Source organism: Haliaeetus leucocephalus, unplaced genomic scaffold (assembly GCF_000737465.1).
Source record: "Haliaeetus leucocephalus isolate CR32 unplaced genomic scaffold, Haliaeetus_leucocephalus-4.0 Scaffold0, whole genome shotgun sequence".
NCBI lineage: Eukaryota > Metazoa > Chordata > Aves > Accipitriformes > Accipitridae > Haliaeetus > Haliaeetus leucocephalus.
Window position 1 is genome coordinate 25,048,858 of NW_010972436.1, and position 18,166 is coordinate 25,067,023.

The 18,166-nt window shown below is 49.7% G+C and overlaps 1 protein-coding gene across 1 annotated transcript in view; it reads right to left on the reverse strand.

The window, feature by feature from the left end:
• Positions 1-8,010, reverse strand: part of VILL (villin-like) — a 37,813-nt gene extending 29,803 nt beyond the window's left edge. Inside the window, exon 1 of the mRNA XM_010561146.1 lies at positions 7,979-8,010. The gene's annotated coding sequence lies outside the window, so the exon portion shown is untranslated. The remainder of the gene's footprint in view (positions 1-7,978) is intronic.
• Between the last annotated feature and the right edge of the window lie 10,156 nt (positions 8,011-18,166).

Sequence of the window (18,166 nt, forward strand, 5' to 3'; positions counted from 1 at the left end):
TGGCTGGGATGTGCTCTCTGGGCTCGGCTCCTCGGGGTCTGTGACCGTAAGCCCCTCTTCAGGTGCTGCGCTGTCGTGGTTTAACCCCAGCCAGCAACTGAGCACCACGCAGCCGCTCACTCACTCCCCCCACCCAGTGGGATGGGGGAGAAAATCCGGAAAAGAGGTAAAACTCGTGGGTTGAGATAAGAAAACGGTTTAATAGAACAGAAAAGAAGAAACTAATAATGATAATGATAACACTAATAAAATGACAACAGTAGTAATAAAAGGATTGGAATATACAAATGATGCGCAGTGCAATTGCTCACCACCCACCGATCGACACCCAGTTAGTCCCCGAACAGCGATCCCCCCGCCCCCAGTCCCCCCAGTTCCTAAACTAGATGGAACGTCACACGGTATGGAATACCCTGTTGGCCAGTTTGGGTCAGGTGCCCTGGCTGTGTCCTGTGCCAAGTCCTTGTGCCCCTCCAGCTTTCTTGCTGGCTGGGGATGAGAAGCTGAAAAATCCTCGACTTTAGTCTAAACACTACTTAGCAACAAGTGAAAACATCAGCGTTATCAACATTCTTCGCATACTGAACTCAAAACATAGCACTGTACCAGCTACTAGGAAGACAGTTAACTCTATCCCAGCTGAAACCAGGACATGCACTTTCAGCAAAGCTGTGCCTTCCCGTCAGTTTGACATTAAGGCAGTAACATGGATTGACCCTCATGTCAGCCACCTCCACCAGTCAGAAAAGATCCCCTATCCGTGCTACCAAATCATCTGGGTGGATCATAAAAGGGGTCGAAGGGCTTTTTTGGTCTTCTTTTAAGTAGAGATGGATCAAAACTTGAGACGGGCATTGGACAGGATGAACTAAGATTGTGAAGAAGCTTCTTGCTCACCTTCTCAGTATCAATGGCTCTGGAGCTAAGAAGGGACTTCACTGCATTCCGATGGGCAGGTTTTCCCTTTTTCCATGCATGGCTGCCAGGGATCACCAGACCACGTCTCGTCCGAACAGCTACCTGCCATCACAGGTGACTGGTCTTTTTTGTTCTTTGCTCATGGGGCAAGTGCTGGGATGCTGAGGACTGAGATGCTAAAGTCTGTTCAGGGTTAATGTGAGTAACAATTTAAGAGCCTGGGACGAAGAAGAGAACCACTGAGATGATTTTATGTTACTGATGGCCTCTCAAACTGGAAGTGGTTTGTAGAGGTTTGAATTCCCTGTTCACTGAATTCAAAGGATGCACAAATGTGGATCCACCTAGCCAAGTAATTGCTCAGGTTCTGCAAGAGACATAACCAGTTTGCCTTGTCTGACAAAAGCTGACCAGTCTGCCCAGGACCCAGTTGCTGTGTCTCTTGAACCCTGGAAATTTACCCCATCTCCAACGACCATCCCAGGCATTACCAAGAAGTAGACCTTCAGCTTAATGTGTCTTCCTATAACCCGTGCCTCCACCCCCTGTCCATTTCTGGCATCTCTGACTTAGTAGCTTATACATAGTCTTTCCCAGAAACCCACTGGTGCTGTGAGCCTTTATCTTTCATCCTGTTGTGAGCCACATGCAGATGGGCTTCGCACTAATTCTCCAATCCTACTATTGATCTTTACTTAAAAGCAAGGAGAACAAGGAAATAGTAGGTTACGGGGAAATAACCACCTTCCCAGTTGCAACAGCCCTCAATCTCTATCTCAACTGTCTCTTCAAATTCCTCAGAGGACATCTGATTTAGAATGGCAGGCAACTCACGATTTATCTCTTCTGACTTTGACTAGCCCCTGCAGCTGCCTCATTTCCACTTGCCATAAATTCTAGCTCAACACCTCGCTCCATCCAGAAAAACTTGCTCATCTCTCCACATCTTTCTTTATGATCTCCTTTGTCCTATTTATCTCACTGCTGGTAGCTTTCCAGCAGTCTGATCTTCAAGCAGATGGTCTTGGGAAATTGATTTGTAGGAGCAGATTTTTCCTAAACTGTTGCTATTTCTGAACCCTCCCTCTAAAATTTTAACAACTGACTCTTTGTCCTGGGAACAGTAGAGCTGTATTGTCCCAGCAAAGTTCTCAACAATGTAAGAACAATGTACTGACAATTAAATCAGAAAGCCTTAACCCCAGCCACAACTCCCAAGTCATGCAGTCTGATTTTCCACATTCATCACGCTGGATGCAGAGCCTAGTGCTCAGCAGTGACTGGCACTGGAAAATGGAGAGCAAATTGGCTGAATGTGCAGGCTGGCAGTCCTTGCCTTGGTGTCCTATAGAGAAGGCCAGAGCACCCACGCAGGTTTTGACTGACTGTTTTCCTGGGAAGTCCTTCCCCAGGATGTCTTTGAAAGCAGCAGGCTCTCCCGGGGAAGGCAGCATCTCCGCAGGGGGAGGGCAGCCCTATTAGACTCAAAGCTTTCAGAAGCAGCAGCAGAGTCTGAGCTGCGGTAAATTCCCTGAGATCAGTCCCAGTGCCTGATAACAAACTCTTTTGGTGCAAACCCACCTTTCTCTGAAGATCTGTGAGAAAAAAAACCACAGTGGCACAAGAAGCTGTTAAAAGCCTTCTGCGTGCAAGCGCCTTGCAGCAGCATTGCCCCTGGTATGGTGCCAGGTGCATTATTTTCAAATAATAAAAGGCAGCTCGGCACACACCTACTTCAGAGGTATCCGTTCCACCCCTGGCTCCTCTTGGTGAGGTTACTGAGTCAGTAACGGTACAGAGCCGTCCCAAGGGAAAGGCGAGCACGTCGCTTGCCAATTCGTTACGAACAAATCTCTCCTTTCTTTCAGCTCTTTCTCCCCTAGTGAAAGGGAGAGATCACTGGCTGGGGACCAGCACTGAACCCGAAAGCAGGGCTTTGTCCCACAGCGAGGGCGGGAGATGCACGCAGGAGGAAAACAAAGCTGAAGCCGTTTCAATTGCTCTTCCTGGTTTCCAGAGAAGTGGTTCAGGTTAGAAACGCTCTCACAAACTAACTTCTAATTACTCACCACCTCCGAGAAAAAAGTGACGATCCTCTCCCGCAGCAGCATTTTAACAGAGCATTATTTAACCTAATGACTGCAGGTAAGTAAAACCAGAGCTGAGACATCAAAGAGAAGAGAGCATGTGTTTGGTCACCTGTGCAAGACCTCCCTGAGCCCTGGGGAGCAGCTGCACTTCAAAAGTTTATGGGAAGGGTATGACAGCTGGAAGATCAGGAGAGACCCTCAAAAGAAGGCACTTTCCCAGCTGAAACTGAGGAAAGGCCACCGTGTCCTATGCAGGGTTAAAATTGCCTGGAGGAAGGTGAGGAGCGGGGGTTAGAGGCTGGGATTCATCCACCCTCACTGGATGTCTGTGTTTTGGGTGCTTAAGTCTGAGGAGAACTCTCTGTGGGTGGTTCCTCTCATCCTGACACTGGGTCTAGGGCAGCTCCAGTGAATCTTGGTCAGAAGGGACTTACTGTCCCCTTGGCCTACGGGGAAAACCGCCGAGTGGAGAGCCCAGCTGGCCACGCTGCCCTTCACCTCTCTTAGAGCATGGGAGCTCCGTCCCATCCACCGTGCCCTGAGACTCTGCTTGCCAGATCTGTCAGTGTGAACCGACCCAAATACTGTAAATAAAACCCAAGTACCAGTGCCCACCTGGCCCATCCTTCTCAAAAACCCAAGTCTAAGAGTTATGATTTTTGCTGCTGCATATAACAGCTTTATATTTATTGCAAGACTGTGCACGTGCATATATGTGCATACATGTATGTGTGCAAGATAAAGAGCAGGTTTTCCGTGGTGCACAGTTTAACTAGTGCAGTTGAATAAGCCCTTGCTATCAGCACCTTTGATGGTGATGGAGCAGGGGTGCTGGTCTGGCTCCACTCAGACTGCCTGGAGAACTGGTTCCCAGAGCACTGGCTTTCCAGTGGAAAGCGGCAAGATTAATATTAACTATCAAAAGGAAGGGACCAGTCCAGTTTTGCTTTAGTTCACACCTGCAAGCATCACATCAAACTTGGGAAGAGAAACCGAGGACTGTTGGGAAAAAAACAGGTTTACCTTTCAGATTTCAAATGAAATGACCTGGACCTAAGCATGGTGCTCCGTGGGTGACTGTGCCTTTCCATCGCTTGCCTGATGAGATGCAACGGATTTACTCAGGCGAAAGGTTTGTTTCTCGAGCTGCAAAGGAAAGCTCGCCCTTTGTGTATGTTGGCTGACACACCTCTGCTGAATAACACCTAGCTTCTGTCAAAAAAAGCAGGCACCAGCCAACCCAACCCAACCCAGGCTTCCACATTTAAGGATGGGGTGCTAAGCCAAGGTGTGAGTTAGCTTATATGAGCTTTAAAGTCTTTGAAACGGAGACAGACCTTCACGGGGTCTTCTCTCAAGGGAACACCAGCAACACCTGCCTTTTTGGTACCGGTCATCCATACTAGCATCATTCTCTAGGCTTGTGTGAAACCAGAGGGATGTTCAGAGCCACATATGTGGTGTGTTTATCACTGTTTCATCCAGCTCTTGCAACCCAGGGTGTGCTACAAGGTCACGCTTGGCCTTCCTGTGACTTTGTGGGTGCCACTCAGTCTCCACCTGCATCTCCCCGCTTTAAGCAATTGCTCCTTGAGGAACCACCTCCCCACCATCCCACCCTCAAGAGACCCCCGTGGTTGCGCCTCCTTCCCGAGATGGCTTTTGGTGGGTAGTCTCTGTTGTGGTAGGAAGAGGGTTCGGGGGAAAATGGGGCAAATGGAGATGGGGTGGATTACTGGGACCGAGAGGAACATGGGGCAATAAGGAGGGATAACTTTGCCCCTGTGCTATCGCGTGCTGTGTGATAGATGGTGTTGGTGCATCGTGATTCTGTGAGCTAAACCCCGCGCTGCCCAGCTCTGGGGCTCCTGCCTGCCTAAGCACAGCTCTCTGCCAACACGGCATGGCAAGGAGCAAAGCCCCAGCCCACGGGGCCGTGCATCTGGCACTTGCTTGGCATAAAAAAGCGAAACCCAGCCCACGCAGGAGCACGGCACGCGAGCGCGGGAGTGGTGGGCAATCCCCTCTTGGCAGAAATGAAGGCCAGCTTTGAGAGAGTAGCACATCAACTGCATAAAGCCAAATGAATAAAACATCCCTGCAAATACTGAAAACAGCTTTAGAAAGAGTCATTCATCCAGGACTGCCTTTTGCACCCAGAGCTGCCAATGGGAGTTTTGTCTGAGCGCAGGGAAGGGAACGAGGCATCTGAAAGACTGGGATGGGTGGGATTTGCTCAAACCCAGGCAGCTATTTTGTAAACAGCAACAGAGTACAGTAGTTCAGGCTCTAGCACCCTCCCAAAGGGAAGGTGGGTATCTTGATAGTCTCTATCACCCAGAAAGAATATGATTTCTAGCCCTGCCTGTTTCTTATCCTGTTTTGTAAGAGCAGTTTTAAATAGAGGGCCAGCCAGAAACCTATTCTTTCATCCCGGGGCATGGCAATAGGACATTTTTAGGTAGGAGAGGTCAGCCGCTCTGAATAGCTCATTCCACAGGAACCACCCAGGATGGAGCTCAACCATGCAATTTAGCATCCCCTATGTCTCCTGTCTTTGACGTGGATATAAGGTAATAACAAGTTTCACTGTTACTCTGCCTAGCACTGCCTGAGATAAGCATGAATAGGCTCAGCTAAAGATGGATAACAAATGGTAGGATTTCTTTTTCAAGCAGAGGTCCTTGGAAATCAAGGCAACTGAAGCAAAAGCACACTATCCGATGTCAGAAATTAACATAGATCTCAGAGGACTTTTTGGACTGAAGGATGCCAAAGACTTAGCAACAATATTCACCCCTTCCTGCATTCCTTTTACACCCAGAATGAGTGGAAAGACAGTGGAAATGTATACTCATCCAGGATAAATCATAATTAGGCCCATTTCCAGGGTTGTATTATGTGGAAAGGGAGAGCACGAGAAGAGAGGCTTTAATGAGTCGCAGGAGCGTGTATCCCCTTGTGACTGCACGATCTGTTTCTCCGAGGGGCCAACACAAGCTGAAGAACATAGGTGGATAAACAAAGAGCTAGAGCAGAGATATTTTGGGTGTGATGCGTCCACACTGGAGTCCTTCCTTGTGCAGTTGGACATTTCATACATAGAAAGCCCAACCTGTGGATTTGTGTCAGTCCAGAGCGAATTTCGGAAGGCTGCCGAAGAGCCCATCCCTTGTGACGAAGGAGGGACCTTGAGGAGGAGCGGTGGTGGCACGTGTGTTCCCCAGGGCTGGCTAAAATGCAGCTGGGCCAGGTAGCACAAAGGTTTTAATTGTGCCCCGAGCTCCCCTTCACTGCACAGGGCATTTCAGGGCTCTGCTTGCACGTGGGCTACCATGTATTTAGCTCTTTTAAAATTGAGGGAAAGCTTTTGGTCCAGCAGGACGTGCCCGGCACAGAGCAGAGCCCCAGCATCTTCCAAGCACGGGGCAGGTGTCTGAGCCGGTGTCCTCCTTGGCTGGGGTCAAATGACCACAGCATGGCTGGTGCTGGAGGACTGGGCTGCAGGACAGATCCAGCCTGAAGTCACAGAGTCCATGGTGCATCTCCTCCATGTCACACGTCCCACACCTCCCCAGAGGGGTCCAGAGCAGAAGAGGTAGCAACCTCAATGCTCAAAGCCCAGAAAAACTTGTGCAGCTCCATGGAAAAGATCAGGAGACACCGTGAGCATCTTCAGCATCCCTGGCCATGCAAGAGCAGGAATTTATTGTCTCAACCTAACCAGGGGCCCCAAGATACAGGGGGAGGCAGGAGACCAGGTTGACACCGTTTGTGGCCATGGCACGAAACCTTTGCTCCCAGCTGGGAGACCTTGGCAACTGTTGCCACAAAGTCCTGCCTGGGAAATAACGTCATGAGACCTACGTGTCTGCCGGTGGGAAGGGAGCTGGAGGAGGAAGAGGGCAGCCTGTTTGTACAGGGAGGAGGAGAGGGGAGGCTCACCTCACTCTGCTAAGGAGAAAGGCGAGGGAAGATGGTCACGGCTTTCCTCATCTGCACTGCATTGGCTAGTGCCCGTCCTCCCATTTGCTTCGACCCGGCATCTCAGCCCGCGTGGCAGGGAATAGTAAAACTCCACCGAAAAGGAAGGCCGATGCTCTGTGATTGCCTAATCTCTATTTTGCAGGCTCTAATCTGCCCATTTAGCAGCGGTGTGTGAAGAGCACCTGGATGATTCACGGTCTAAGCGCTGCTCTGGTGAGGCCACTTTGCTTCAGCTGTTATAACATTTGTTTACATCTATGCTAGGGTAGCCTTGAATAAGTGCGAACCTCCCACAGATGCTAATTCATATCGGTTCTCCTTTGTGTTAAATATTTATGTTCTTAATAGGCACGCCTAAGAAAAATACTGGCAAGTAAGCCTGCAGCTCAACTCCATTACAACTCAATTTTATCTCAGCACAATTTGCATCTCAAATGAACAGGATGAGAAAAAACTCTGTAGTTACAGAGCAAAACAGCCCAGCAGTTCAGCCATTAGCAGATCTATGGACGAGACGACAACAAGACCTATCGATGAGAACTTACAGCGACTTTTTGTCACTGCCTGGACCTGTAACCACGCTGCAAAGGCAGGCGAGCTTTAAGCAAATCCCCACAGCAGCAAAGCATAAAACAAACCAGGCCAAAACAAAAAGCCATTAATTGCTCATTGCGTGAAATCAAAGCCAGTATGTGCAGAGAGCTAAACGAAAAGCATGTGTCCTCGGAGCTGATACGTAGCCTGGCCGGGTTCTCAGGGAGCTGAGATAGCTGCGTGTTCCAACCCCAACCGGTGCTAATCAGGATGGGCTCATTGCTTTCAGTAAAGACATCCCGGCTTACACCAGCTGAGCGATTTTTAAAAAAATATGAACTCCATTAAATTTTTTTTGGGGTGTTTCTTACTATCCCACAGAGCAAAAGTCATCAAACAGTTCTGGCCTTTAGAAATAGAACTAAGAGGGGTGCAGGGAAGCTGCTTACCTTGCTGGAAAGCACGCGGCGTCCTCACAGGTCTCCCTTCTCCTCCGAAGCCAGCACTTTCCTCTTTCGCCAGCTAGTTTCGAGGCACTTTTGTTTGCTGTTCTGCTACCTTGTCAGCTCGGGAACAGCAGCGTTCAGTAATTCAATCCTCTACTTAACTGCAGAGACACTCCTACTCGGAGATCACACCCATTCCCAGGCTCACGGAGGGACAAAGAGGGAGCCGGTGTGAGAGAGTTTCAACCAACTCACTGTTTGCATCAAATATCCACCAGCCCTGCATTCGCCGGCCAATAATGATTAAGCGCTGCTTTAATTAGAAACCTGTTTTGTCCAGATTTAGAAGGGCAGGGGAGGACTTTTTTCCCCCTTTTCTCTGTCTCTGCTGGACAAAGCGAGGTGCGGTGCTGCTCAGCGCCACGTTAATGCTTGGGCCCAAGAGTGACAGCTCCAGTCCCTGACTCGGACTGTCCCAAATTTTGGCACGGTTGGTCCAAGGGGAGAGGTTCTCGGGGCAGACAGCCTGCTCCTGCGCTCCCGGCGAGGCCGAGCCGGGTCTCCCTGTGCTCGCAGGCTGGAGCCCTGGGTGCGTTGCAGCCCAGGGTGATGGTGAGCAGGGGTGAGGAGGATTGCCATGAAGGTTACTGGGTGAAATGGGGACGTAACAGAGCATTGGAGCGTGCAACCGGGCTGCCCTCCCAGCAGAAATGTAATGATAAACCAGAAAACCCCAGCGAAGCTGGCGGTGTTTGCTGTAGCCACCTTCTGCAGCAGAAAGCCGTGTCTGCGGATCATCGTTGCGCTACCATTAAGAAAAAAGTATCTGTAAAGGGTGGCCATAATACGCAGCCACCCCCTCCAAAAGCTGCCCTGATGCCACTGGCTGTGGATGACCTGAAGACAAACCATCTCCTCTCATTCCCAGCTGCTTTTTTCTGGCATCTGCATGGTGCTGCTCGCTGCTGGTGGAGGGAACATCCCTCACTTGAGAGGGATGGAGGCACCACTCCGTACCCCATCATCAGCCAGTGGCTCTGCTTTTGGGGGAGCCAGGACTGTGTCCAGCTGTGCGTTGAATATCTCCAAGGATGGAGACTACACAACCTTTCTGGACTGGGAACCATCCACGTCCTTCCCTTCCTACACATCAAGCTTCTTTTGCCATTTCCTTAATTTTTTTGATTAACCCACACAAACTGAAAATAGATATGGATGAGCTCATCAGCTAAACCAGGTGTCAGAATGGGTTTAAGCCAACAGTTTCCACAGATGTCATCTGCTGACCGCTCTTAGACCTAAGGGACCTGTAATGGGAAGAGCACCCAAAATACCTGTGACATTAGACCGCTGTACCACTAATCACAGATAGCTGCAACTCAGGGCGCAAGATGAACCTGCTCGTTTGGCCTGGGCGTGCCCATACCCGAGAGGAACACTTCAGAGATCTTAGTTTCATGGTTGAAGATGCAAAACTGACTCTTAGCAAGCAATTTATCCCTTAATATCAGCAGGCTGCAGCTCATAAAACCCGTAACAGCCTTTGCCTTTCATTTTTCATTCTTTTCATTTCATCATGCTCACTGTCTTCCTCTGTTGCAGGGAACAGAGGAACCATCTTTTGTGTCTTCCTCCAGTCCACAGAAGACGGGGACCTGTGCCAGGGTCTACTTTTATCTTTGGAGCCAATCTCCAGCCCACTGCTGGCCCAGCGGTGAGGGTCGTGCAGTGGCAGCTCTGGTGGGAGGTGTTAGAAGATGGGGTGAAGATACCTGGAGATCTCAGAGGATCGGCACCAAAGTCCGTCATGCTCCGGTTCCCCTTTTGCCACGTGAAATCATTAATAGCTGCTGTGTGTCTGGGTCCTTTTGAGTGCTGATATATGCTGATGTAAACCAACCCGTTTCCATGGCTGCAGCTACACAAATTTGAGCTCTGGGATGAAGCATGTCATTCCTATACCCACGGCTTTGGGTAATGCACATCGGGCTCATGCACAGGTGATGTTTGGGCTGCCTGAACCCACTCCTTTCCATTGCCACAGTGGAAAAATAGTAAACAATCCTGTTGAGCTTTTAAGGAGCCCAAATCCGTAGCAATACATGTAAAGCAGTTTAGAATAGTCAATGCGAAGAGAAAACAAAATGTTGGTTATAAAACATGGGCTCATTTAGTGCTGAGCTGTAGGCACTTTTGCTTCCTGCTAATTGTGGCCATGCCATGGGGTTACAGAGCAGAAAACATTATTTCCGAGCAGTTTAACTCAGTACTGGTGGAAAATAGAATAGCCTGACTTTCATAATTGAAACATGATCTGAGATGTTCCTGTTCCAGCTATTTTTCTCATGTGCATGACCTGATGCACTCATATTCTGGTCCTAAGCCTTGACTTGGTATTCCCAGAGCTCACAGACTTTGTGGTTTAATTTTTTTTCATGCATACAGATGGCAGATGAGGCTGTTTTCAGTGTCCCAGTGGAAGCCTAGGACACTGAGGACATTGTCACAGGCTGATGCTGGGGTAAATCAGAAGCTGCTGGGAGGAAGACTCTCCTGAAGTGCAAAGCAAAGTTTGGCAGTGCAATGGCCCACATCTGCCTCAGCCTTGCCCATCCCACATGCCTGTGGACAAGGTTAACATTGTGCATGGGGAAACAGGCTCTGCCAAGGATGTATTTGCAAAATGACACGTTGCAAAGGTATTTCCACTCTGCTTTTGGGTATGGAGCTTGGGGAGGAAGAGGGAAGGGCCAAACCCTGCAGATGAGATAACACAGCAGGGGCCTCACGGTTTGGAAAAGCAAGGGAAGGAGGCAAAAATCCCCGCAAGCTACTCAAGATATCAGTGCAAAGACCCATCGCTACTTACGTGAGGTTAAATGTCCTGGCTAGTAGCAGCCAAAGCATTGCATGAATTTCTGAGAACATTTCGGGCAGCTTTCCTTGACCCACAACCAAAGCATGTGACGTTTTACGACACATTCCTCATGTAGCCTCACTCAGGCACTTCTCTGCCCTACAAAATCATCATGTCCAAATGAAAATCTACATAGTGCCTCTTATAGGCAGATCCCTACAGATTTGATAGAGGAGGATTGGGCTATAATTTACTGCTCTCCCATCTGCTGTACTCCTGGGTATGGGGAAAAAGATGAGAAAGCAATATATATGCATGTATATCGACCGTAATAGATGCAAGGACCTCACTTGTTGGGGCTTATAACTTACTGAAGCAAAAGACCCCTCGAGAAGTACGTCTCGGCCAGCCATGACCCCTAAGCTGTGAGCAGGGCAGGGATGACCGGCAGCCATAAGGGACTGAGCACCAGCCTCAGGATTTGCCCCAGCTCCTGCAAGGGGAGTTTTGATGTGGGAAAATGAACACAGCTTTAGTCTTTGGCCTGGCAGGCTCGGACTGGTGGAGGTTGGGGCTTCACAGCGCAGTGCTCTGCGAGCACCAGCTGACCGAGCAGCACAGAGCTGCCTTTGACAGGTAAGAGTGTGCTGGTTAATGGTTAATGGCAGCAAATGGAAATGTCTTGGGACAAGGGAAGGTGCCCGGGCAGTGGGGCGAGGAGTGCTCCCCTGCTGCAGTGCCACGGTACAAGGCTGCGCTGCACCGATGGAGACACAATCGTCTTGAGCTGTAGGGAGCCGTTGCATCCTCCTCTGATCGGCTCGTGTCGGTCAATGGCTCTCAGCATCCAGAGAAGACTCGATCCTGCAAACAAGCCCTTTCAGCACAGCTCTTGGGCAACGCAGTGCAGGGAGCCGTGCGAACGGCGGATCCCGCGCGGGCAGGAGTAGGACGGGCCAAATCCTCTTCTCCCAATTCAGAAGAAAGGAGTGGCCTTGGCAAGCCAAGGACACAAGGGTGAATGCTGATATTAGCTGGAATAGCTTTGGCGAGAGTTCTAGAGATGCAGTTCCCCTTCCCGGAGACAACAGCTTGCAGCAGGTTAAGACAGGAGCAGTCTCTCTGGCAAAAGGGTTACAACATTGAGGCAGAAGAAACCTATACCTGTTTCTCCAATTTATTGCTTGGCAATCTCAATGCATTTTAAACTATCTATGTTGGGCTGTGAACTGGGGCTATGGGGCTCATGTTTTCTCAGACTTATGGGAAAAAGTACTCCCCCTCCAAAAGAAAAGGAGAGAGGGTCAGAGATTATGACATTTTGTAGCATGACAGCAAGGTCTCCCAGGGCTTCTGGCCAATCTTGAACCCCTCTTCTATGTCCTAAAATGTCTATAACCCATCCTTGAAGGTGGGAGGCACCACTCTTAAGTCTCTGCTAGCAAGGAGAAATACTGCAGTGAGTGTTAACTGCACTGACGACAATGATGGGATATAACAACACTGATGGAAATGGACATTCCACGCCAGACCTCCCTTGGTTTTTCTGCATGAGCTCTGGCTGCTACTGAAGGCTTTGCAGTGATATACTGCAGCATGTTTTCTTTTCCAAAATTACATTTGGGGTAATGTGGAGGAAAATCCTCGGGGAGGGTGTTTCTTCCAGATTTCCACTGGCAAATGACTCCTGTCTTGGAGCAAAAGAGCTACTGTCACCTTTCGGGAGGTTAATCTGCAACTTGCCCAAGCGCAGGGCCAGCCGGGGAGGTGGTAATCTCCGCGGGCGGCTGGCCGTGCCTGTGTGCACTGCGGGCGTGGGTTCCTCTGCACCTCTCTCCGTTTGCTCTCGTGCTCTGCCGCCAAGAATTAGCTGGTGCACTGAGAAAACAGGATAGCCGAGGTGGGACCGTGACGTGGCATGGGCAAACAGCAGCCCTGGCTGCCTTCCAGCCAGAGGAGGAATGCGGCACAGGGGCTCCAGTTTGGATCTGGATGTATTCAGATCATTGTTTTATCTGGGGAGACTTCCAGAAGGACCCAAGTCCGCCAAACCCATCACCTCAAGGTCACCATCAAACCTGACTCCTAACGCTGATGCCAGAGATTGGGCACCCGGTGTTCTTTGGGTTATTGGCTGACTATCTGCTAGGATGAATGAGGTTTGTGCTAGAAAAGCTTAGATTTGGTACTACTTACTTCAGGTAATTAGCCTGTTTTTCCAGAATGCCAAAAAGCTTCAGGGAAGTACTGTGTGGCAATGAAGGCTCAGCAAGACTTGGTCCTTTAGGTAAAGAGATGGAGAGTCTAATGGGGTGAGCTTTAAGGAGACATGGTGGGCTTCACAAAATCTAACCATGGGGGAACAACATGCAGGAAAACAAAACTATTGTGTTCCTGTTCCTGAGTGTTTTTCTCATTTTTACATAAGCCACAACCAGCTGAGCTGAGGACCCAGACTATCAGCCGCTGATTACTGTTATTAAATTACACTCTTCTTCTAGAGATCTTAAATCCCAATTCAGCCCTTTGCAAAGCAAATACAGATGACTTACAGACTTAATCCCAGGGTAAGGCACCGTGGGAGCCTTGCACTGAGATGTTTACCTGTCTCATATCTGTCTTAATACGGTAGCAGGGATTATCAGTTGCTGTTGTAGGGATGATACCAGGGAGATGGATAAGGTTTCCCAACCAGTATCACTGCAGGAACTGGGTAGTAAAGACAAGAACAAACCTAAGCACCAGCCTGGCAGCTTGATAGTGAAGACAAACCTCCTCCTGAGCATCCTGTCACCACCCTGTCCTCAGTCCTCAGCCGTGGTTTGGACCAGGTGTTTCCCCTAGGTAGAGCAGCACACGAATCTTGAAGAGGAAGAAGACAAAGAATGAGGAGAAGAGGACAAAAAGCAGAGAGGATCAGTAAAAACAAACATCCCTACAAGCGAGGCGGTTTTGCAAACTGCTGTACAGATAGTTTTGGAGTTTCACAAAACCTCAGGGGCTCTCTCTCAGCCCTAATGAAAACCTTATGAAACCCAGCAAATTCCAGCACGCTTTGGTCAGGGTCATCGAGCAAAGCCTCTGCGATTTCCAGCATCAGCTGAATCCGGTAGAAAGGAGACATTTTGCAGCAAAGGCTGCCCAGGCAGGGGACGCTCAGCCGCACCGGCACTGGTAAATGGGCGTACGAGCCTGGCAAAGGTTATCCAGCCGCAGCCCTGGGGCAGCAGAGGAGTAACTCACTTGTGCCATGGTGGTGACAACCCCCCGAGGTCCAGGCTCCTTGGGATTGTCCTTTCATGAAAATCACACCACAAGCAAGTGAGATGAAAGATTAATGTCTTCTTGTCATGTGGGAGCTCAAGCGAACAGAGGTTATTTATACCTTTTGGACAAGATTAAACAGGATGTCCGTGCAAGAACAAGAAAGTCGACTCAGGTCTCCAACAGCTCACCCCAACCCTGCAGGAGATCTGACCTGGGTTTCTCTCCTGTGGGGTACAAGGCTGGTCCTTTAGCACTCAGTAAAGCCAACTGGTCCCAATGGTTTTAAAGTGTGCTAGCATCACTGGATGCTGAAAGGTGTCATTGCAGGACATGCTGGCTTTACTGGCAAAGGCTGCTGGAGCTCTCGCCCTCACTGTTTATTTTTTTTTTTAGCATTCAGGCAGACCAGCAGCTTTCACAACTGTGGGAAACCTGATTGCTCACATTGGTGACCATACCTGAGTGCCCACAAAACAACTCCACCCTTCCTTGCAAACTTCATTTTTAACCCATCTCATTTCAGTGACCCAGCTGCACCTGTGACTACAGAAAGTCACTTTCTGATAAGGGCTGGTGTGGGGGATGAAATCCTGAAGCCCTGCCCTGCTGCCGACGCACTCCAGCCTCCTCCGCGAAATTAGTGCTATAGCAGCTGCCAGGCTGTGGTGCCCAGATACGGAGAGGGTAGGGGACGTCCATGTACCGTGTCAGATGGGAACTGTGCCCTGGGAGAGGATCTGGATTTTTCTTGGGGACTTTTGAGTTTGTTCCCCAGAGTCTTTCCCCAAAACAGAGCAAAAATTTCCCCAGGACAGGTAGTCCGGTAGCTGAGCTGAGCTTACCATCCCCTGTTGCTCGCATCTGCTAAACAGAGCTAATGAATTCCAAATCTTAGGACGCGAAGGGGTGGGAGGACAAACCACACAAGCTGCTGAGCCGAGGGACCTTCAGGCAGAGCCAAGATCTTGCCTACAGGGCTGATGATACAGCAGGTAGCCGGGGCTGGGGCCAGCCCGGAGGCGAGCTATTGTTTGCAGGAATGCAGCCCTGCCTGTGCCAACCAGGAAGGAGCAAGAAAAATCAATCACCCTAAAGGCTGGGAAATTGTCATCCTGCTACACGTTGCCTCTCCCTGTTTTCCAGGGTCCCCAAAGGGCGCAGAGCACTGTCTACGTCTGACTGCATGCTTGGTCCATTACCCCCCCCAACATCAGATGTCACGTCAGGCTGCTGGAAGGAGCTCCCCTACTGCTGCTGTGAGGATGAGGAGGGCAGCGATACCCATCACAGCCTTGGTCCGGCTGATGAATGAAGATCAGGCACTTTGCTGGGTGCTGTATGCACTTCCCCACGTTGTCTCCACCTACTTCTTGTAGACCAGCCCAAGGACGACACGTAGAAGATCACATGTAGGGTGGGCTGGAGAAGGTTGGGTTAACTAGGACCCATAGAGCTTCTCTGAGAAAGGAAGAGGAAGGGCTGTTTGAGGGAAACAACTTGTTTTTCATTATTACAGATGTTTCAGTGATTGAAGAATTCATGCAGCCACTTTTTAGGCAACATCACTGTCTAGAGAGTTAAGTTGCCTTGTCAGAACTGATCTCCAGAAAGTCAAAGCCAGAGCTGAAACCCAGGTTTCTTGTTTCCCCTAAACTACCCACTGGGCCATACGTCCTACCATGTTGCATTTAGATCTAAAAAGCCAGCTATGAGTTTGGGTGCCAACAAGTAACGGTGTCCCCCCAGCCGCCATCAAGCTCTGCATGAGAGGCTGGTGAGGAATGGTGGTACTTCCTAAAACCCTCTCATTTTCAGGCAAAAGATTGCCCTAAGGCTGATACACCCCATTCCTCCTGAGAGCCTTTTGGTGGTTAGTCAGTGAAAACACTGAAGCTGCCCGCTCTTAACAGGTTGGAGCAATGACACTGGTGAGGAGCTCAAATGAGCCAAGAACCTTTTCCTGGGCAGTTCTGGTTACCGTGTTTGAACACTAAAGAAGAAACTCACGTTACTTCTGTGCGGGATGGAACTCCTAATACAAGCGAGAGGTTGTGCTCGGGGCATCCTTGTGCCACTCCCCTGTTTCTCCTTCTTATGTTTCCTGAACAATAGCCCACATAAATAGCCCATGCTGCAAAGGGCAGTATTACCTTAGCAATTTTTGGCATGCAGGGGAAAGCATCAGAAGTCACAGAATTGCGTCTTTTATGCCCAGGGCTTGGCTTATTAGGCTTAAACATATTATCCAACAGAGCGAATGGACACCGGCTCTACCCGTAGGCATCCGCACAACACAACGAGCGATTTCACTTCTTACCAAAACTGCTTGGGGACGGACGATAACGAGATGCCAGGGACATCGCCGCGTACGTGATGGCATCAACGCGCACTCACCCACGGGCTTTCTGGCCATGTTCGCACGTGTTTTGCCTCGCCTGGAGTGCGAAGCATCGCTCCCTTTGCAAACGGGGAGGAGGAGGAGGGTGATACTGAGGCTCACCAGCCTCGGGAGGAGGGAAGGGCAGGGCACTCGCACCCCGCATCCTGGCCGTCAGGGTGGATCTGCTGCACCCGTCTTCAGTTTTAGGATGTTTTCTGTCCCTGGTGAGGATCTGGATGAGACTGGGACTCGACTCCTCTTTGCTCAAGGAATTACTGGGGAGGACTTTTCCAGACCACATTCCTTCCACACAGAAATCCAGCTCTAGAAGAGCATTTTGGGAGAGGACCGCAAACGATGCCTCCAGGGTTGCATTCCTGGGCTGGTGGATGAATCATTTTTCCAGTCCCACAAGGGAAAAGCCCATCTCTAAGGCGCTGAAGGCCAGGAACCAGTTGAGGGAGGGGATTTGAACAGGATGGACTGGTTTCCAAGTTCCAGGCAGCGCGAGTGAAGCTGGAGGCGAGCAGTTAGCACCGAGCAATGTGCGTGTTTGCACATCTCTGCTGGTCCTGGCAGCTGCAATCTTTGCTTCCTCAGCAGGAGGCTGGGTGCAGCACAGGGACTGCTGCTCCGATAACCTGCCTGGGAAGCAAAGGACCTGCCATTTTCAAAAGACTGCACTTTACACGTAGGAAGTGCATGGTCCAGAGTTGCTTTTTTGCAAGAACGACTGAAAAATTAGAGATTTCTTAGGAACATTTTCCACTTTACCCAGAAAGTGGCGATTATTCAATAAAAACCCACACCCGAGCTCTCAGCCATTTCAGCCAAACTCCAAAACGCTTCAAATCTCCGATGACACAGGCTTGAAGCTATTTCCTTACATCCCCTTTCTCTTCTCCTAAACCAGCCTTCCCAGCCGGATTACACTTCCCAAAGGCTCCTCTAAGGCTGCTTCGCTGGGTGCTTTGCACCTCATGCTCCCCAAAAGCAAAGCAGCAGCAGGTAAGCATCCTGCCCAGCCACTGGGAGCTTTCACAACACTTACTTTTGAAGTGAGTCCAGATGAATTCATGCCAGAAAATCCCAGTTGCAGATACTAGCCTACGGAAATGCAGGGTTCCTCATGGTCCCAGAGACTCTTGGGGGGGGTCAAGGGAAAGAAGCATCACCCGCAGCATGGTGATGGTGGCAGGGTGCATGCTATGTTTGTCCAGATGAGGGGTGTCCCCACTTACACAAGGGAAATATGAAATGTGAAGGATGCTGAAGAGGCCACACAGCTTGTGCCCAGCCATGTTTGAAGCCTGCAGACTCGTACGCTGCCAGAGTGTTGTGGTTGGATTTGAGGAGAGAAAGAGAAAAGAAGATTAGATTAGATTTCAGTTGGAAGGGACCTACAACAATCATCTACTCCAACCGCATCGTGCTCACTTATAGCTAGGATGTAGCTGTACAGTAGTCCTAATACATTGCTGAAATCTTTGTTGTTGAAAATTAAGCCATTTTCTAGATGTGACACAAATCTGACATCCTGCTGAAAACCAGGCATTTATCCCGACACAACTTTTTCTTTCTTCTAGAAAAACCTCTCTGTGTGCTGTTTTCCTATGGGCCATGCTTTCTGTACTCTCCCTTCTGTGGCTCTGCCAGCCCACTTTATCTATAATTTCTGCCTTAGAGC